The following is a 23,586-nucleotide window of genomic DNA, read 5'->3' as shown; positions in this document are numbered from 1 at the left end:
TTGAATCAGTAGTCAAAAATTTCCCAACAAAGAAAAATCAAGGACCAGATGGTTTCACTGGTGAATTATACAAAACATTTTAAAAAGAATTAATGCCAATCCTTCTTCAACTTTTCCAAAAAATGTAAGGGGAGGGAACCCTCCCAAACTCATTTTACAAAGCCAGCATTACCCTGATATCAAAGCAAAATAAAGGCATTACAAGAAAGGAAAACTAAAGACCAGTATTCCTGAAAAATATCGATGCACAACTTGTTAAGAAAATATTAGCAAACAGAATTAAACACACTAAAATGATCATTCACCATGATCAAGTGGGATTTATCCCTAGAATACAGGATGAGCCAACATACACAAGTTAAAAAATGTTATACACTACATTAATAGAATAAAGGGTAAAAATGATCTGATCATCTAAATTGGTACAGAAAAAGCATTTGACAAAATACAACATCCTTTCATAATAAAAATGCTCAACCATTTGGGAATAGAAGAAATATACCTCCAAATAATAAAGTCTACATATGACAGATCCACAGCTATCATCATACTCAATAATGAAAGGTTGAGAGCTTTTTCTCTAAGATCAGGAAAAACACAGGTTTCTCATTCTTACTCAACACAGTACTGTCCTAGCCAGAGCAATCAGACAAGAAAAAGAAAGAAAATGAATACAAATCAGAAGGAAAGAAAGAAGTAAAATTGTCATTGTTTCCAAATGATACGACCTTATGTAGAAAACCCTAAGAGTCCATGAAAAATGTTAGAACAATCAACAAATTCAGTAAATTTGTAGGATACAAAATCAACACAGAAATCAGTTATACTTCTATACACTAATAACAAAATATCTGAAACAGAAATTAAGCAAATAATCCCCTTATAATAGCATCAAAAACAGTAAAATAGATAGGAATAAATTTAACCAAGGAGGTGAAGGATTAGTACACTTGAAACTATAAGACCTTGATGAAACATATTGAAGAGGAGCACAAACAAAAGAAAAGATATCCAGTGTTCATGAATTAAAAGAATACTGGAAAAATTTCTACTCTAGCCAAATCAATCTACAGATTCAACACAACTCTTTTCAAAATTCTAATGGTATCTACCAAAGAAATAAAACAAATATTTCTGAAATTTGTATGGAACCACAAAAGAATCCAAATAGTCAAAACAATACTGAGAAAAAAAGAGCAAACCTGAAGGCATCACATTTTCTGACTTCAAACTATACTACAAAGCTATAGTAATCAAAAGAGTATGGCACTGGCATAAAAATAGCATAGAGATCAATGGAACAGAATCAAGAGCCCAGGAATAAATCTCCATGTGTGCAATCAACAAATATTTGACAAGGGAGCCAAGATTACTCAACAGAGAGAGCATAGTACCTTTATAAATGGTGCTGGGAAGACTGGGTAATCACGTGCAGAGGAATATAACTGGACCCCTATCTTACACCACTCACCAAAATTAACACAGAACATATTAAAGCTTTAAACATAAGGTATGAAGCAATAAAACTCCTAGACAATAAAACTCCAAAAACAAAAAACAAAAAACCCACCTATATATTGGGGACAATCTTGACATTGGTCTGGGCCACAATTTTTTGGATATGACACCAAAAGTGAAAGCAACTAAAGTAAAAATTAATACATTAAACTAAAAAACACAAAGAAAGAAATAATCAACAAAATGAAAAGGCACCCTAGGGATGGGAGCAAATATTTGCAAATCATATATCTAGTAAGGGGTTAATATCCAAAATATATAAGGAATTTATATAACTCAATATCAAAAAACAAGCAATCAATCAATCTGATTAAAAAACAGGCAGAGGACATTTTTCCAAAGAAGACAAACAAAGGGCCAACCGGTACATGAAAAGGTGCTTAACATCACTAATAATCAGGGTAATACAAATCAAAATCACAATGAGATATCACCTCACACCTGTTAGAATAATTATTATCAAAAAGTCATGATGTAACCAATGTTGGTGGAGAAAATAGATTTTTTTGCAATATTTTTGGGAAAGTAAATTGGTACAGCCACTATGGAAAACAGTATGGAGGTTCCTCAAAAAATTAAAAACACATCCAGCAATCTCACTTCTGGGTATATATCCAAAGGAAATGAAAACAGAATGTAGAAGAGATATCTGCACTCCTTTATTAGTTGCAGAAGTATTCACAATAGCCAAGACATGGAAACAACCCAAGTGTCCAAAACAGATAAATGGATAAAAATAGATGTGGGTTGTGTGTGTGTGCATATAGTATAAATAATATAAAAATACTACTCAGCCATGAGAAAGAAGAACATCCTGTCATTTGCAACAACATGGATGGACCTTAAGGAATTATGCTAAGTGAAATAAGCTAGGCAGAAAAATACAAATACTGTATAATATCACTTAAACATGAAATCTAAAAAATTTGCTCTCATAGAAAGAGTAAAATGGGGTTTTCCAGAGGCTGGTGGGTGGGGGAAATGGGGAGATGTTGATCAAAGGGTACAAACTTCCAGTTTTAAGACAAATTAGTTCTGGGGAGCTAATGTACAACATGGTGGGATTATAGTTAATAATACTGTAGTGCATAGTTGATAGTTGCTAAGTTGCTTAAATGTTCACCACAAAAAGAAGAGGTAATATGTGACATCATGGAGGTGTTAGCTAACCCTATGGCAGTACTTATTTTACAATATATAAGTGTATCAAATCAACATGTTGTATACCCTGAAATTATGCAATGTTATATGTCAATTATATCTCAAAGCAGAGGAAAAAGAAAACACAACTTATCAAGATTTATGAGATATAGAGAAAGCAGTGCTGAGAGGGAAATTTATGGCATTGAATGCATGTATTAGAAAAGAAGAAAGATCTAAAATCAGTGATCTAAGTTTCCAAAGTTTCCACCTTAAGAACTGAATAAAAGAAGAGCAAGGTAGACCCAAAGTTAGCTAAACAAAAGAAATAATAATTAGAAACAAATAAAACTGAAAGCAAGAAATCAATAAATAAAATCAATGAAACCCAATAGCTGGTTCTTTGTCAAGATCAATGAAATTGATAAACCTCCAGCCAGGCTAAGAAGAGAGGGGACACAAATTACTAATAAAGTAAAAGAAGGAGGATCATACTGATGACACGGACATTCAAAGAATAATAAAGATATACTATTAATAACTCTATGCCCACAAATTTAATAAACTAGAAAATGGACCAATTATTGATAGATATGATCTGTCAAAACTTAAAAAAGGAGAAATAGATGATCTGAATAGGACTATGTTTATTAAAGGAATTCAATCAATAATTAATGTTCTTCCAAAACAAAAAGCATCAGGCCTAGGTGGGTTCACTGGTCATTTCTACCAAACATTTAAGAAAGAAATTATACCAATTCTCTATCATCTCTCAGAGAATAGCAGAGAGAATACTTACTAATTTGTTCTATGAGGTCAGCTTTACCCTAATACCAAAACCAAAGACACACAAACAAGTAAGACTACAGACCGATATCTCTCATGATCATAGATATAAAAATCCTTGGGCTTCCCTGGTGGCGCAGTGGTTGAGAGTCCGCCTGCCAATGCAGGGGACACAGGCTCGTGCCCCAGTCCGGGAGGATCCCACATGCCGCAGAGTGGCTGGGCCCGTGGGCCATGGCCGCTGAGCCTGTGCGTCTGGAGCCTGTGCTCCGCAACGGGAGAGGCCACAACAGTGAGAGGCCCGCGTACCGCAAAAAAAAAAAAAAAAAAAAAAAAAAAAAAAAAAAAAAAAAAAAAGAAAATCCTCAATTAAATACTAATAAGTCAAATCAAAACAAGTATAAAAAAATTATACAGCACAACCAAGTGAGATTTATCCCAGTTATGCAAAGCAGGTTCAACATTCAAAAATCAATTAATGTAATCCATCACATAAACAGAAAAATTACATGATATCAATAGATGCAGAAAAAATATGGGACAAAAACTAGCACGCTTTCATGATAAAACCTCTCAGTAAACTAGGAATCAAGTCCTCAACTTGACAAAGACTGTCTACAAAAACCCTATAGCTAACACCATACTTACTGGTGAGAAACTCAATTTTCCTATGAAGATCAGGCACAAGGCACAGATGTTCCCTCTCATCACTCCTTTCCAGTATCATACTGGAAGTCGTTACTAATGCAACAAGCAAGAAAAGGAAATGAGATATACAGATTGGAGAGAAAGATATAAAAGTATCTTTATTTGCAGATGACAAGATTGTTTATGTAGAAAATATGAAAGAATCAACAAAACAACTCCTGAAACTAATAAGTGATTATAGCAGGTTGCAGGATACATGGTTAATATATAAAAGTTAGTTGATTTTCTATATAACAATGAACAAGTAGATTTTGAATTTAAAAACGCAATTCCACTTACATTAGCACCCCCAAAAGTGAAAGACTTAGGTATAAATCTAACAAAACATGTACAAGATCTAAATGAAGAAAACTAAAAAATTCTGATCAACAGCAACAAAGAATTAAATAAATGGAGATATATTCCATGTTAATGGATAGTAAAACTGTACTGTCAAGATGTCCGTTCTTCCCAACTTGACCTATAAATTCAATCTAATCTCAATAAAAGTCCCAATTATTTTATGGCTTTCAATAAAATGATTCTAAAGTTTATATGGAGAGGTGAATGACTCAGGATAGACAACACGATATTAAGAACAAAGTTGGAAGGCTGACACTATTCTACTTCAAGACTTACTATAAAGCTACAACAATTGAGACAATGTGTTTAATGAAAGAATAAGCAAATAGATCACTGAAATAGAACAAGGAGTCCATAAATAGGCCCCATGTATATAGTCAATTTATCTATGACAGGAGAAAGGCAATACAATGGAGCAAAGATAGTCTCTTCACCAAATACTGCTAAAAAAAACTGGGAATCCACATGCAAAAACTTGAATGTAGACACTACCTTACACCTTTCACAAAAATTAACTCAAAATGGATCACAGACTTAAATGTAAAATCCCAAACTATAAAACTCCTAGAAGATAACATAGGAGAAAACTTAGATGACCTTCGGCATGATGATGCCTCTTTAAATACAACACCAAAGATATTATCCTTGAAATAAATAATTGGTAAGCTGGACTTCATTAAGATTAAATGTTTCTGCTTTATGAAAGACAATTTTAAGAGACTGAGAAGGTACAGAAGAAGAAAAATATTTGCAGAAGGCACATGTGATAAAGAACTGTTATCAAAAAATACAAAGAATTCTTAAAACTCAACAATAGGAAAACAAACAACCCATTTAAAAACTGGGCAAAATACCTTAACAGAGACCTCATCAAAGAATATATACAGATGGCAAATAAGCATAGGGAAAGATGTTTCACATCATACATCATCAGGCAAATGCAAATTAAAAAAATAATAGGATACCTCCACACACCCATTAGAATAGTCAAATCTAGGACACTGACAACACCAGATGCTGATGAAGCTGTGGAACAATAGGATTTCTCATCCATTGCTGGTGGGAATGCAAAATGGGCCAGCCACTTTGGAAGGCAAGTTGACATTTCTTATAAAGCTAGACATACTCTTATTATATGATCCAGCAAACATACCCCTTGGCATTTATCCAAAGGAATTGAAATTTTCTATCCACACCAAAACCTGCATATAATGTTAACAGCAGCTTTATTCACAATAGACAGAACTTGGAAGCAACCAAGGTGTCCTTCACTAGGTGAATGGATAAATAAACCACAGTACATTCAGACAATGGAGTACCACTCAGTGCAAAAAGAAATGAGCAGTCAGGTCATGAAAGGATGTGGAGAAATCATAAATGCATATTACTAAGTGAAAGAAGCCAGTCTGAAAAGGCTATCTTCTGTAGGATTCAAAATATATGACATTCTGGAAAAGGCAAAACTATGGATACAATAAAAAAAAATGAGGGGTTACCGGGGAGCAGGGTGGTAGATAGATTAATTGGCAGAGCACAGTTTCACTGCCCTAAAGAGGATCTGAAATTGCTCTGTGTAATACCATAATAATGGATATATGTCATTAAACATTTGTCCCAAGCCCATAGAACATACAATACCAAGAGGAAACCCTAAAGTAAACTCTTAACTTTGGATGATTATAATGTGATAATGTAGATTCACCCTTAGTAAGATCAGGTAAATGATATTGATAATGGGGGTGACTACATATGTGTGGGGTAAGAGGGTATATGGGAAATCTGTACCTTCCTCTCAGTTTTGTTGCAAACTTAAAACTACTCTAAAAAATTGTCTGTAAAACAGTATGCACTTATTTGATTTAGATAAGCCTCAAGCTCTGTCCAACTTTTACTATAATTTGAGCACTTCCTTTGCCAATTAATTTTTTCAGTAATTTTATCTGTTCAAAGATTATTCTCTGGTATAAAACAAAAAGCAGATTTAACCAATGTCAAATTATTTAGTAAGCAGAGTATTTTGTATTCAGCTTTTAACTACCTTTATCTAACATATTTATTATCGAACAAATTCATCAAGTTCCTTTGACAAGTATGTATCAAATGCTTGAATTTATTAATGGATGGAGTTTAGAAAGTTGAAATGGGATTGAGGAGGTGATTTAATCACTTTGGGTCTGCATTTTCTCATTTATAAGGCAGTGGCTAGGACAAGGCATTGTCTAAGGTCATATTTACACCTAATATTCTGTTAGGAATCTGTCTAATTTTGACAATGCTCAGTTATTAAGATGAAATCAACCAAGATCTGACCATTCTAGTCTTCTAGTTCAGACCTTTGTCTGAAAGATAGAATATCATTTAAATGATTTAAAATATACCACACATGGAAAGAATATTACATTGCCTTGAAGGTAACCAGCCTAGGAATGATGGAACAAAATCTGCTGGAACCATATTTAATAAAAATCTAACTCTATAAATGCAATGGGATAACGTGAGAAAATGAAATGCTATCAGGTAAACAGTGCATAAAACTTTCAAGTAAACTGATGATTTTGAGAATAAGCAAAAGACAAAATGCTTTTACACTTCTGATTATTTCAAGTTAGAGGTAAATTTAGGTATGAAGTTACTCTAAACAAGTCCTGGTCCCTGAAAATTTAGCACTCCTATCTTCATGTAGTAAATTCCTGTGTGCTCACTATATTATAGTTGATTTATATTTCTTTTCTAAAAATCCTAACAGCAAAATTGTATACCTTCATTACAATGTAATATCATCCATTAAGTTGCATATCAAATGAATATTTTAACAATGATTTAAATTTTCCTATACCAAGAAATGTATATTAATCTGCTAACAGATTATAATCCATTTTAAGAAATTTTGATTCTACCTATATATCATAGTAGATATGCATGCAATTGTATTGCATATTGGGGTGTTTTTTATTACATGTGATAAACTTTACAGATTTACAGGAAAATTAAATATTTTCATATTTAACAGAATTTTCTTGGTTCAAACTACTTTGTTTATTGAATAAAATTATCTTGATCACAAACAGTGGGCTCAGACATTTCACATAATCTTGTAAAATTCATAAATAAAATATGAGAGGCCAAACGTAGTATCAAATGCTTTAGAAGCTTATGAAAATGAACAATACCTAATACATAATTTTACACTGCAGTTTCCAGCAGAATATATTTTATTACATTTTAGACCGTATGCCAATACAGATGCAGGAATCCGTTGTGAGAATTTTCTGGATAATGATTTATGTTTAGCCGTCAGAATTTTCTAATTATAACAGAAGTAAGATTCAGTGTAACAATTATTAAATTTAAATTGTTGATAAAGGCTCTAGAAAGCTTTGAAAAATGATCCCTGCCTGGTACTACTCATCATATTCTGATTTAATTGGTCTGAAATGCACCTTGTAATCAGTATATTTCAAAACCTCCTCTGTATAACTATGGCTATGTAACGGCTTGAGTGCTATGATGAATAAAAGAATAAGAGATACTGTGGTTTACAGAAAAATCCAGCAAACACTGGACCTCCTTATAGACATGTCTGAAACAAACAAATGCTCAACAGGAGTCACACATCCTTTAAATGCACTCTAATAACATAATTAAACACTGACTTTAATCTTTAGGTAAATTTTGTAAATTCTTTTAACTTTATTTTTTAAGATTTATCTAGTTGTTCATAAGAATTTAAGCCAAAGTTACTAAATTATTATTTCTTAACAAAGAAATTTGGAAGAATGAATAAAAACTAGCTTTGTTATTATCCTTCATTAAAAGGTTGCTTTGTATCAATTCTAAGCAAAGATAAGAAAACCTGGTTATTGCTACATTCAGCCTAATTCCTTTGACAAAATATCCAGAAAGAGAAGCTCACATTCCATTTGTCCCAGATGGTCTTCTGGGTTGCTTAAAAATACCCTTATTATTCTTGGGCCTGGTATAAGACCTGTTCATTTTTCTCAGATTACTCTGAGATTAATTTTGGCATTCTGAAGACCTACTCATTGAAATCTATAAATAAAATAGCATTACTAAGAAGTGTACAATCATCTTAATTTGAATAATATTAGTTCAAAATATATAACTTGAAGATGTAATTCAGTTCTATAGAATGTGAAATTTCACCAGCTTTCACAATTTTTTCCAACATCTTATGTCTGAAAAATTTCAAGACTACTGTTTTATTAACCTTAAATATTCTTAGAAAATTGAATATTCTGATATTTTTTGTGCTTTTGTCTTGATTAAAATATTCTCAGGCAAATTTGTACCCCTTAGGAAATCCCAGGCATATATAATCTTCTTCAGCGGAAAGACAGAAGCAGTGACAACACTCAGTTGTTTGTAAAAAAGAAGAAAAGGAATAAGGAAGGAAGGAAGGAAGGAAAGGGAAGGTGGAGAGAAAAGAATATCAATAACAATATAATAATTTAGTCCCCTCATGATATAGCCAAAAAGTATACAAATGGATGACAAGTGTCTGAATTGACTAGCAGAAAGGTGAATGCCCAAAGAACTTGGCAAACAGAATTTTTGGCCATAGACAGGCTGTATAACCCTGAGTGTCCTATAATCTTAAGAAGGCCTGGTACTCCATGACTTGGGTGGGACATCAGAACAGTGTGTCTGAATCCAATGCCGTGTAAACATATGCAGGAAACCCACAAAACTGCTTTTCCACGCCTTGTGGGGAAACTAACTTTCTTTGTAATCAAAAGGTTTGTAGGTTCTGTGATGCGTTAACAAGACAAAAGAATATATGTTTACTAAGATGTACATGAAAAATGGAACAATGCACCCCCTTATTTTCTATAAGTCATCCAATCTTCCTCAAGTGTGGGTAGAACTGAAGTTTGTTTGAACCAAAGTTATTGCAGTTCTCTCCAATTAAAACCATTTCTTTCGAGCTCTTTTGAATAAAGTCTAAATGGTTCAGACTGTCATTTCCTCCTTTGTCCTCTACAGAAAGGAGGCTATGGGGAACTTAGATAGCCTTGTGATGCCAGGAAAGGGAGCCCCATTTTCTGCTCCGAGCAATTGTCTAATAACGATTATAAATAATAAATGATCGCAAATCTTAAACATTTTTTATAGCACCAGCATAGAGAACATTCACTGTAGGTTAAAGGGATTATAACTCGGGGGCATTTCTATTACTTCCTACGTAAAGACACATAAAAATGTCACCTGTGCACTCAAACAAGGCACCACAGTTGTTGCATGCCATTGACCTAATGGCGCTTTGATTTGTTCTACCACAAATTTAGCAGTAGTAGCAGCAATCATCATCACCCTGAAAATGTTTTTATTTCTGCCACGTGGGGATGGGTGTCTAAAGTAAAATTTTCATTTGTATACCGAGAGTAAATCCCACAATCTCAGAGCTGTCATTGTGAAAAATAAGGTACAGTTCCTCAGAACTGACTTTTTAAGCTTCATGAAAAGAAGCGTTCCTGTATCAAGTCACATGGTTATGAGCAAAAGATGTGCAATGCTGGTTCTAATAAATCAGAAAGTCATCACAGCCAGAAAAAGCTTTATCTCAAACTGTTTCAAAAGCATATGAAAGATAAGATAAATTTTTGACAAGCTGACAACTTATTATGTTGTTACAGAGAATTTCTAAATTCTACAACCTCAAAATGACAATCTCGTTGGAAGTTTCTTAAAGAAATATCTTAGCAAAAATGAACTGGCACAGACGAAGAACAGAAATGACATTTAATCGGTCATGTCAACATGCCCCTTGGGTCAGACTAAAATGTAAAGCTAAAAATAATGCTTTTAAAACATGTTTTACTCACAGGTTTGTCGCCTCAAGGGATTGTCTTAAGGAAAGGAGGGCTGGTGATACACTTATATTTATTTGAGACTGTAAGGATTTTCAGTGACTGGTGGAACAATACCAGCCAAAAAACTGGTATTAGTCCAAGCTCTCCCACCTAGAGACCAAGATTTTTACATGGCAAATATAGCAACTTCTAAAAGGAAATGACAATTTTATTAATATTTTAGTGTCAATTTCAAAGACTTTTCAGAAATGACGTTGAAATCAGAGTGTCTCAAAATTCATTTCAACTTTTAAAAAGTATTGGGTTGGCCAAAAATTTCGTTCAGGTTTTTCTATAAACCCAAATGAACTTTTTGGCTAACCCAATATCATGTACATGAAATGTGTTTAATATTGAACTTCATATATAATCTTAACATGAAATTAAAAAATAAACAATCCATTTTTAGTTTCTGTATTTGTAAAAATAATATGAGTTCCATGTTTGCAGCAGCTATACTAAATAACAAAAATGTGTTCTTTCACAGTGAAGAATAGCAGTGTATTGTCAGTTGTGTCTCCGTGGCTTTTACTAAAGAAAGTTATAAATTTAGCTTTGTACTGGGTCTGCTTACTATACCATGCACATTGTTTAGGAAGATGATTTGTGTTTTATAACTCTAAATTGTATCTTTTTAAATGTTTTTCTCTCTAATTAGGTATTTTATGTTTTGGTTTTTTTGGTCTTTTTCTTTCTCAACCCCTCTGTTTATGTCTTTTTCTTTGCAGTAGAGATATACATTTGTATCTACATACACACACATACGCAAACACTTCTGATTTCTAAAACATGGTCTATCTAGGGAAGTCATAGATCATATATAGAATTTGAAATTAAGATCCCATCTCACTTTCTCTATCCTAGTTCTTTGTGTACATTCTTCTAAAATGCTTTGGAAAACTTCAACCTTTGTCATATCTGGAAATTCCTATCACGTTAACTCTTCCAAGGAAAGTGTGGAGACAACTATAAATAAAGAACTTGGCCATGTAAATAGACGTGCACTGACTATATTTTATCATTTTAAAGAATGTTTTCTTTTCTTCCTAAATTTTTTAGTTCTCAATTATATTTGATTTAAAAATGGAAACATTATTGATGAATCTCAAATCCCCTATCCAAGAAAGAAGAAAGCACAGCTATTAGCCTATTGTGTATTTTTATAAATCTTATTATAATTGTTTTCTACATGTACTTAAATATTTTTAGGAATATAGGGTATTATTTTACATTTCTAAATCATAATTACATTTTACACATTATTTTTCATATTGCTTTTCTCACTTCTCAATGTATTTTTAAAGATTATTACATGTTAGTACAAACAGATTTATCTCATCTTTTAACCTAATGCATTATCTTCCAGAATATGGAGCAACCATACTTTATTTAACCATCCCATCACTGAAGAACATCTTTGTAGATTTCAAATTTCTGTTTGGAAATATTTATTTCCAACTTTGAGTGGAATAGCTAGTGGCCATTTTCTGCTCCACACAGAACAACTACAAAAGTCTGATGAGATACAGAATTCATATTTTAAAGACAGCAGAGAGCTGAGGGAGCAATGAAAACCACAAAGCTAAGATTCTTTCTACACAGGGGAAAGAAAAATTTTAAAACTCAAACAAAGCTGATTTTTACTGTAATGATATTTACCATTTTGAGCATGAACAAGAAGCTAAGATTCCAGTACCAAAATCCCAGGAAAAGGCTGCTGCTAGGAGAGAGAGAAACTAGCAATCTTTCAGCATTCCAGATGGTTGGCAGAGACTTGGAGGATCTCTAAGACATGGCCAGCTTTCCCCTCAAGGCAATTACTGATTACAGAGATTCACAGGACACAAAGGCAGAAACGTAAGCATATAAAACCTCTGAAAGCAGAGTTTTTTTGAAGTCTCCTGAAACAAAATTTAGAATTAAGGACAATCCAGAGTGTAGCACCCCACAAAATACATTTGGCCCTGAGTAGAAACCAAGAAAGACCAAAGGTAAACCAGAAGTAGATGACTCTTTGCAGGCTGAAACTCAGCTTTGAGCCAGTACGGTTCCTTATTTGACTTGGAAAAAATTAATAAACAAAAATCCCACACAGAGTCGGGAGACCAGCAGGGGGAGCTCTCATGCCCTTCAAGGATAGCAGAGCCCAAGAAGAAAAAGAGACTCCTCGTCCTAACTGGTATGGACTCAGCCGATGAAAAACCATGGACGCATTCTTTACTATAGCCACCCAACTTCCTTTTCCTCTCCTTCCCTTGCCATTGGGGGACTCGTACATGGCTCGCCAGGGTTGCAGACCCAGAAATGCAATTCTCTGCTAATCCTGAATAAAGCCATCTTTGCTGAAGAAATATCTGGCAAATGTTTCGTTTCACGTCAACAAGCTAAAGTGATCGCTGCTACACTATCTTTCCTGCAGAGGGAAGAATAAACTTCCGCACAGGAAAATAATATTATCTGGAGCTTTTGTAACTTTTTGTTCAGATAAGCAATCCAAATTACCAGAATGATATAAAACACAATTGCATGACCAAAAATGAAAAGGAAAAAAAAAAAAAAATAGAGACTGAGTTGCAGATAAATGAGGTATTAGAATTAGCTGAATATGATTTTTAAATAACTATGATTAGTATATTCAAGGAAATTTAAAAATATAGAAAAACATGTTAAATGATTAAAATTTTCAGAGAATTTTTTTAGAGCCAGTGGAAACCTGGAAGTGAAAAATTAAGAATTCAAATGATAGATTTTAATGAGACTATCCAAAGAAGATAAGAAAGGAGATAAAAAGAGAAATGAAACATATAAAACAAATAGAATACAAGATTTACCCAAACATATACAGACTAAAATACATAAATTATAAAAGGACTAAATGTATCAAAGAACTAAGTTTTCCAGATGACATTAAACAAAACTCAACAATATAATGCTTACAAGAAACACACTTTAAGTATAAATACCCAGATTTGAAAGGAAAAGGAAAAGGAGAAAAATTACATTGTAGAACACTAACCAAAAAGAATGAAGGTATAGTTACCTTAATATATGACAGAAAAACTTAAGGGCAAAAAGCACTACACAAAATAAAAAGGACATTTCAATATATACAGGTTCCACCTACAAGGAATATATTACAATTCTAAATCTGTATGCACTCATTAACAGAGTTTTAAAATGGCTAAAGCAAACAACTAAAAGGAGAAATAAGTCTATAATCATAGGCATAAAAACATTTCTCTCAGTAGGTTACAGAACAAAGATACAAAAAAATATATATATATATACAGAAAGGAAATATCCAACACATCAGAATTCACATTCTTTAAAGCACACAAAATTGACTATATTGTATATAAACTTCAACATTTCTCAGAGGTTGACAATTTTTTTCCTTTTTTTCTTTTTTTGTAAAGTAAGATATTTATTTTGGTTACAGTTTTAGTGTTTTAACACTGATTTGTGACATAAGAGACATTAAACTTCCTTTTTTTAAACCAATTTAATACCTTCCCCTTTTCTGTCCAGAAAACTCACACTTTCCCAATCAAATTACCCTAAAAGCTGACCAGAGGTAAGTAAAGCTTCCAACCAATCTGCTCTCCCAACCGGAGATGGCCTTTCTTTCCAATCAGGATAAAATCTTGACTTGGAAGGACCATCATTGTTGGCTCTTCAGTGATTTTTGTGCAGTTTCTATGACAGAAAATTTCCTGCAAGAAAAGCTAATATCTTCACATTTTAAGATCAGTACTTATTTCGATTAAAAGATTAGCATCTTATCATTAACTTGTGACACAGAAAGCACCAACATTCCTTTTCCAAGCATCCATCACCACGGGTGGAACACATTGCCACCTGCTGGTCATCATATTGTTACACACCCTATAACTTCCAGGCAACGGTCAATGTCAATGGGGATTCTTAAAGAACCCTATGGTGTCAGAGCCAAAAGGGACCTTAGAGGTCTTCAGATTGCTTGAGAGATGCTGATTTCTCCTCTCCAGCTAACTCAGAGTGGCAGGGAAACAGACCAGCCTGCGGAAGGTGTACTGCTTTAGAATTTAGAAGAAAATCGTTTGGTGCTCTCATCTGGCCTAGATGGGGGTTTGCTAGTCAAAGAAAGAGATGGAGTCAGAGGAGTGGGTAGAGGCACCCTGAGTTCCTATTCCATCACTTCCCAGGGGTAGAAAGCTATCCAGAAACAGCTTTCCACTCACAGCTGGGCATGTGTTGGCTCTTAAACAATAGAATTTGATTTTGAGGAGCTACATCTCGTGAAGTTAATATGGAGTTTCTGGGACTAAAGACTACCAAGAAAACCCAAGTTATCAGCACAAAAGTAGCTCCAAAGTGAAGGCACTAATTCTCCCCCTGGCCTTTTCTCCAACATACCCCTAACAAAGAGCCCTTCAAGAGATCTTGGTCAGCCGGCCTAAGTAGCTGTGGCTGTCCTGTGCAGGAACCACTGCCTGGACATGGGAGGGGGACCCCCACCCCAGCTCCTGAGCCTCTTCCAGAAGTGGAGCAGAGAGCTCTGACTTAGGGATGCTACATGTTTACTAGAAGAAGAGCCACACATTCTAACCCAGTTGGGGACCCACGCTTTTTACTTCCTTGTCCTGAAGCAGAGCACCCCCTTGACACCACAGCTTGAACTCTGGCCACAAAGCTAACTGGCTCTCTTGTGCACACAGGCTGGGTCATGGACATGCCCTGGGGCTCATTTCTTGAGGAGGAGTGTCGTATGAGAGAAAGAATTCAGCTTCAGAGAGCAGCCAACCTGAAATCTCGCCTCAGTTCTGCCTTCGAGCTGGGAAGCTCTGAGCACCACACCCCTACTCACTCTGAACCCCCAGTTCCTTTTCTTAAAGGTAGCAATACATGAATAAGCCCTACCAAGTTAATAGGGTTATTGTGAGGATCAAGATAGATTAAGTGGGAGAGTTATCCAAGCACTGTGAGGGACACGGTGGAGAGGATGGCCATTTCACTTAGGTGGGTCTATTGGGGCAGCTTCGTGTCTGAAAAAGAAGACAGATTCTAGTTTGTTCGGGGCTGCTGAGGTGACAAAGCAAAGGGGACATCCAGGCTGCCGAGGTACTGCTTCAACTTCTGCCAAGATAGGGACCATTACACCTGGGTGTGAAGCCCAAGGCACTCCTGCTTCTCCTCAACCTAGCTGGAAGCTTCTGGTCAACTCTGGAAAAGGCACATTCCCAACCTCCAAACAGTAATAACACTGCTGGAATTGAAACTTAAAACTGAATTTTAAATATTCAACAAAAGTCCCTGATAGTTCCTTTCAGGTAAGACTCCTTTGCAAATCCTTGCAAGTGATGCTACCACCAAGTCAGGCTTCTGGGAGCTTGATACACCTTCCAGAACAACACCCTGCATATATTTGGTGCTCAAAAGAAAGAAAAGTTTAATTCCACAAACTTTTATCAGACATCTATGTGCTAAGCACTGGGGGCAGAGCTGAGGACCACCTCTCTTCCATTAGGGAAACTGAAGATGACAGCACTGCACCGCTTGCCCCTTTTTGTTTGCTCTACCACCAGGAAAGGCTCCATTTGGATGTTACGCCATGTTTCCTTTCTGCCTGGCTGAGTCATTTTTGCTGCCAAGGCTCCAGGACCTTTTCTGGCAGCAGAGGAGCTGTAAGAACTACCTGTGAGTGGGCAGGATGTGAGCTTGGGCCCATTCATCCCCCTGCTTGTCCAGCCACTGGCTGTGTTGCGCTCTCTCTCTCTCTCTCTCTCTCTCACACACACACACACACACTCACACATACACACACACGCGCGCGCACGCGCGCGCGCACACCCGCTCTATAATTGGCCAGCTTCCTCCTCCTGTTCTTGGAATAGCACCGAGACAAAAAGCAGTGAGCACAAGTGGCTTGGGCTCGCCAACACTATAATTCAGGACAAAACCCTTGTAATTCACCAAATGGTGGGGTTTTTAAATAGGCTGGATTTCAACACCCTGTTTTCTAAAAAAGAAAAATCAAACCCTGCCCAAGGCATTGCTCTTCTAACCGACCAAGTGACGTCTGAGAGCCGGGTACCCCAAAAGACACGGATTCTGAACTCAAGCCTTCCAAGGAGTCACATTTTTCAAACGACTGATTTAGGAGAGTCCTCCAGGGGCATGTATTTGCCCAATCAAGGGTCTCTTTGTTTCAGTATCTTTAATTCTAAGGCAATCGTTAAAATGCAGTCTCTTCATGGGGATTTCCACCCAAGGACAACTGACCCTGAGCCAACTTCAGATCTCATGACGTGCCTCTGTCTAGGAGCAGGGTGTGGACGGCTGTGAGGAGACAGGGGAGACAGGCACTGTTGGGGGGAGGGGGGCCCGCGTTTGCATAGTTCCTTTACAGGGTCGGGGTCCCCACTCAGGAGAGGGCCCGGGGTGGGCGGTGGGGAGGTCAGGAGGGGCCCCTGTGAGCATCTCAGGCCTTACACTTCCACAGACCTCTTGCCCTGGGCCATCCAGAAGAAGCACACCCATCACAGGCCTGCACCCCCTCTGTGCCCCCTCCTCAGGGTGAGGACATCATAAATTGTAGGCACCAGGGAGCAGGAATGCCCTCCTCAGCAAGCTTCTTTATATGCTCCCCAGGGGGAAGTGTCCCAGGGCTGTGTTGGGACAGACTTGTGGGTAAGTGCCTGGTGGTGCTGGGAGCAGGGTACACTGTGTTTCCTAAACATGGCAGCTTGGGACACCACAACCAGGCCCCCCCGCCCATCCGACCTCTAGAGGAGAGGCAGTGAGGGTGCCTTAGAGTTTCAATTTCCCCTCCTTGACTAGTCTGTCATCGAGCTGGCAGAGCTGGGCCAGGAAACCATCCTTGGGGCTGATCTCACAGTTCTTCCTAACAGTGCTCAGGGCAGACTTGACATCCACCTTCTGACTCATCACAAGATGTGCAATGACAAGAGTTGGGGAACAACTGTAACCCTCACGGCAGTGGACGAGCACTCAGCCGTTCTTCTCAGCCAGGGCCTGGTCGATGAAGTCCGCCGCCTTTTCAAAGTAGGTGCTGAGGAACTCCTGTGTGTCGTTGGCCTTGACGCCCAGGTATGTGATGCCAGAGTCCTTGTAGAAGTTGGCATTGGTATTGACGTGCATGAAGGACCTGCCCTCAGCCACATTCAGGACGTGGGTGATGCCCAGTTTCTATAGACTGGGGATGTCTTGAGCCACAGACGCACTGCCCACATAGATCCTGGGGGTAACCTCGTTGCAGGGCTGGCTTGGGAGGCTGTAGCAGCCTCTGCCGTCCGAGAGCAGGTCGTTGAGATCCTGCACTGAGAGCCCAAACAGGCCCGACAGGCAGAAGCCGGGCCCTGCCGGTTGACATTTTTCCAAAGCTAGAAAACTATGACCACAAGGTAACCATGCTAGAAATCAATAAGAAAAACTAACTTAAAATATACAAGTTTGGAAGTTAAATAATACGTTTCTATACTGGAGAAATTAGAAAAAATGTGAACTAAATGACAATGATAATGCAACATATCAACACTTGAGGTATTCAGTTAAAATTATGATTAGAGAAAAATGTATAGCCTTAAATGCATATCTTAGAAAATAACAAAGGAAAAAAAAAATCACAGTGATTTATGCTTTCATATAAAGAACTTTGTAAGGAAAGAGCAAATCAACCCCAAAAATGTAGTACAGAAACAACACAAGAAAAAAATACATAATTTTTAAATTAATTAATTAAAATTTTAATTTAATTAAATTAAAAAATTTGACAAAGCCAAAAATTGATTATTTGAAAACACTAATAAAGATGAAAAAAAAAACCCAACATATTACCAATTTAATGCACCAAAAGAAGATTTTGCTGTAGGCTTTACAGATATAAAAAGTTAATAAATTAAAATTATGGAAAGTTTCATACCAATAAATTTAATAATTTAGATTAAATGACAAACTACATAAAAACCACAAATTACCAAATTAAAGTAAAAGAAATTAAAGATATGAAGAGTTCCTTATCTATTAAAGAATTTGAATCCAGCATTAAAGTCATTCCCATGATGAAAACTCCAGGCTTAGATGAATATACTGGTGAATTCTTCAAAACATTTTAGGAATAAATTAAACCAATCTTATACTAACACTTCCAGAAAATACAAAGAGAGCACATTTACCAACTCTTTGATTAGATCAACAAAAATCTTGATACCAAAACTTAAAAGGGATGCTATAAAAAACAAAATTTGCAGGCTAAGTTTTCTCATAAATATAATAAATGCAAAAATCTTAAACAAAATATTAGCAAGACAAATCCAAGAATAAATAAGAAAGATAATATACCTCAAATGAGTAGGGTTTTTCCATGAAAGGAAGAGTGATTTAACATTCAAAAATATCAATGTAATTTACCCTATTAATAGAAAATAAGTGAGAAAAATAATACCATCATCACATTAGATGCATTTGATAGAATTCAATATCCATTCATGATAACAATTCTCAAAAAATTAGGAATAGAAAGGAACTTCAATAATTTAATGAAAACTATCTTGGAAAGATCCTACAATAAATATCTTAATGATGAATTATTGAAAACTTTCTATTGCAGTCAGGAATGAGCTAATGATGCCTGTTATCACCACTTGTATTTAACAGTTTTGGAGTTCCTAGGCAGTGAGATGAGACAGTTGAAAGAAATAAAAGGCACAAAGATTGAAAAAAAAGGAAAAAGGAAATAAAACTTCCATTATTGGCAGATGGCATGTTTTTTCATGTTGAAAATACAAAAGGACCAAGAGCCAAATTATTAGAATTACTAGGTGAATTTACTAAAGTCACTAAATTTAAGGTTAGTATACAAATATTAATTGCATTTCAACATATCTGTCTCAAATAGAAAATTAAATTTAAAAAATGACACGATTTACAAAAGCATCAAAAAACTTGAAACACTTAAGAAAAAAACAACTAACAGGTATGCAAGACTGCTACTCTGCAAACAAGAAATATATTGACAGAAATTTTTAAAAGACAACAGATAGAGGGAAATCTAAGTTCATGGACTGGAAGACTCAAGAAAATCATGTATAGATTTGTTGCAATACCAACTAAAATCCTAAAAGGTTTGTTCATGAATTCAACATTCTTGTTGTAAAATGTGTACAGAAATCCAAAGGGCCAAGAATATGCAATGAACTCTTGAGAACTATCAAAACTGACGGACTTATACTATGAGATATTAAGACCTATTATAAATCCATGTTAATTAATTCAATGTAGTTTTTGCACAATATATACCAATTAACCAATGGAATAGAATAGTCTAGAAATAGACTCACATAGATGTGGTCACCTAACTCATGTCAAAATAACATTTCAGTGCAGTGAGTTGTGGCCAACTGGATATCTTTATGGGAGAAAAAGAACCTTTGCCTTTACTGTATTCCACACATATATAAATCCTAGAAAGATTGTAGATTTAAAAGGGAAAGGTAAAACAATAAGACTTTTAGAAGAAAACAGGGCTTCCCTGGTGGCGCAGTGGTTGGGAGTCTGCCTGCCATTGCAGGGGACGCGGGTTCGTGCCCTGGTCCGGGAAGATCCCACATGCCGCAGAGCGGCTGGGCCCGTGAGCCATGGCCGCTGAGCCTGCGCGTCCGGAGCCTGTGCTCCGCGGCTGGAGAGGCCACAGCAGTGAGAGGCCCGCGTACCGAAGAAAACACAGGAGAATATCTTTATGACCTTGGATTAAAGAGCGCTTTATTTCGTAAACAGGACACAAACACTATTTTAAAATAAATAAAATGTAATAAATTAGATGACACTACAATTAAAGTATTCTGTTCATCAAATGTTATCAATAACTCCGAAGAATACATACACATGGTCAAGTGGCACGTGAAAAGATGCTCAACATCACTAATTATTAGAGAAATGCAAATCAAAACTACAATGAGGTATGACTTCACACCGGTCAGAATGGCCATCATCAAAAAATCTACAAACAATAAATGCTGTAGAGGGTGTGGAGAAAATGGAACCCTCCAACACTATTGGTGGGAATGTAAATTGGTACAGCCACTATGAAGAACAGTATAGAGGTTCCTTAAAAAACTAAAAATAGAGCTACCATATGATCCAGCAATCCCACTCCTGGGCATATATCTGGAGAAAACCATAACTTGAAAAGATACATGCACCCCAATGTTCATTGCAACACTGTTTACAATAGCCAGGACATGGAAGCCACCTAAATGTCCATCAGTGCAGGAATGGATAAAGAAGATGTGGTGTATATCTATCTATCTATCTATCTATCTATATACATACATACAATGAAATATTACTCAGCCATAAAAAAGAATGAAATAATGCCATTTTCAGTGACATGGATGGACCTAGAAATTGTCATACTTAGTGAAGTAAGTCAAAGACAAATATCATATATCACTTTCATGTGGAGTCTAAAAAAATGGTACAAATGAACCTACTTAACAAAACAGAAATACAGTCATAGATGTAGAAAACAAACTTATGGTTACCAAGGGGGAAAGGTGGGACAGGAGGGTAAATTGGGAGATTGGGATTGACATATATACACTACTATATATAAAATTGATAACTAATAACAACCTACTGTATAGCACAGGGAACTCTACTCAATACTCTGTGATGACCTATATAGGAATAGAATCTAAAAAATAATGGGTATATGTGTATGTATAACTGATTCACTTTGCTATACAGCAGAAACTAACACAGAACTGTAAATCAATTGCACTCCAATAAAAATTAATTTAAAAAAATAGGATGTTGCTAAGATGCTAAGTATGACATGTCATATAATACAATGTATTTGAATTTTTCTGAAAAAAGTTATAGAGTGAAAAGGCAACACAGAGTTAAGTATTTTTATTGTGTGTATGTATATATGGGTATGTACCTGACAAAAAAACTCATTCAAAATATGCAAAGTATTCCTATAATTTAATAAGGAAAATACTATCAAACTAGTATAAGATATATAAAAAACTTGAGTAGGCACTTCACAACAGAAAATATCCAAGTAACACATACACATATGAAACAGAACTCAGGTAAAGCACAAGGAAATACACACTAAAATCACAATGAGTTAACTTCACACCCACCAGAACATCTAAAACAAAGAGTGAGACAAAGCTAGGTATCGGCAAGATTATAAAGCAACTAGAATTCTGATACTTTGCTGGTTGGAGTATAAACTGGTATAACCCATTTGGAAAACTACTTGTCAGTGTCTAAAAGAGCTGGAGACATGCATGTTCTGTGATGCAGATATTACGCTCCTAAGTGCAATACGTAATGCAAATGGAAATGCATTTTTCATATAACAAAAGAAACGTACAGGATAGATAAATCCCACAAATACACAATTTTAATACTGAGAGAGAAAAAAAAGACAAAAGAGTACATCCTATATGATTCTATTTTTTTAATTTCAAAAACTTTAAAAACTAATATACTGTATTGGAATTTGGGATAATGATTAACTTGGGGGTTTCAGGAGTCCTGGTAATGCTCTATGTCTTGATCTCGGGGCTGTTTACATGGGTGTGTTTATTTTATAAAATTCATTAAATCCCACCCGAATTATTTATACATTTTATAAGTAATCCTTCAATATATTTTATAGGGAGGAACTTTTATTTATGGGGCAGGGGGAGAGATAGAGAGGGAGAGAGAGGACGTGGGAGGGGCAATGGGGGCAGGGGGAGGAGATTAATAATTTCTGGTATACTTGCCTTTAAAGTCATTACCCACTAGCTGAAATATTGGGAAAATTCTTATGCAGGTATTTGAAAGGCAGATGCAGTTTCTCCTTGCCAAGATTAGGCTGTCACATCTGAGGCAACTTTCAAAACTGTATTTTGTACTGAAAAGTGGACCAGTTTGCCAATTTTCTTAGTTTCTGGCAGCTAGAAAATTCTCAAAAGGTATTAATTATTTTAAATTTGGGATTTTGTTTCTGCTTTGGTTTTATTTTGTTTTGTTTTGTTTTAATATCCGGATACACTGGTATGCAAAATCCTCAAAAATGATCAACGTACAAAATACACATGATTAATGATAGGTACATATTCAATCAAATTGGTTTTGACTCCTGAGAACTTGACTTCGAAAGTCAAGGACCAGTGGGTTGCACAATTGTACTCTACAGACTTTGAACAATAATTATTTTTCTTTTACTTGAAATACTGTAATGAAATAGCCATTCCTCTGAAAGATACAACATAAACTTCTATACTGAGAAACTAAAACTCATCCAACTTCATTTTCTACTTCATGACAGATTTTCCGTTACAGGAAAAGCTGGAGCGAAACATCTAAACTTATTTATCTCCTCCCACTTTTTTCAGTGACAACATATATTATTTTCCCTTTGTCTCTCAACAAACACAAAGGACTGTTGAATTTACTGGTAAATAATTAAGATGAATAACATTAAAAAGATATAAGAACATCTCCAAGTTATTCCTTTTACTAATAAAAAATACGATTCACAGAGTCTCACTTCCCATAATTTTTACTGCTTACTATCACCTAGGAGGATCAAATCTAAAAGCTGATTATAGAAAATTATTTACAAGCTTTGAAACCCTAAAGGAATCTTTCATGCAATTCTACCACCTCAGTACCTGACAAACCTCTCTGAATGCAAAAAAAGAATTAAAAATTAACAACAAAAAAACTGTCTTTAAAGCTAATCTGTCACTTGGTTTGACATGAGATTATTCTCTCAAGTCCAGGAATCCTCAAGATGGAGGCTGCAGGGTCTGACACACATAATCTCCTAAGGGACATATTATCACTTTTGCAGAATGCTAACAGTCACGCAGCAGAATCCTCATGTGCAATGAAGGAGGAGACTACATGAGAAAGTGAATATCAGGAGGTGAGGACCAGTGGAGGCCATTTTAGAAGCTGACTCATACAAACAATAATTGTTTATATTATACCTCGTAGTTATTCATACTATTTATTGAACACCTCAGTGTTGTGTTTTTAAATGTATTAATTCATTTAATTCTCACTCTAACCCTATTAGACAGTATTGTAATTTCATTTTTCAAGTAAAATCAAAGAAAATTTTAAAGGCATATTATAGCTAATAAGTCGTAGAACATTATGAAATGTAACAATCATCTAGTTAGTGTTTCACAATGATATAAATTAAAAAAGC

General features: G+C 35.6%; 1 pseudogene; it reads right to left on the bottom strand.

Moving 5' to 3' along the window:
• Positions 1–17,153: 17,153 nt before the first annotated feature.
• Positions 17,154–23,586, bottom strand: part of LOC131755715 (dual specificity protein phosphatase 3 pseudogene) — a 36,550-nt pseudogene continuing 30,117 nt past the window's right edge.

Source organism: Kogia breviceps, chromosome 4 (assembly GCF_026419965.1).
Source record: "Kogia breviceps isolate mKogBre1 chromosome 4, mKogBre1 haplotype 1, whole genome shotgun sequence".
Taxonomy (NCBI): domain Eukaryota; kingdom Metazoa; phylum Chordata; class Mammalia; order Artiodactyla; family Physeteridae; genus Kogia; species Kogia breviceps.
The sequence above is the reverse complement of the archived record's forward strand: the minus strand, read 5'-3'. Positions and strand labels throughout refer to the sequence as shown.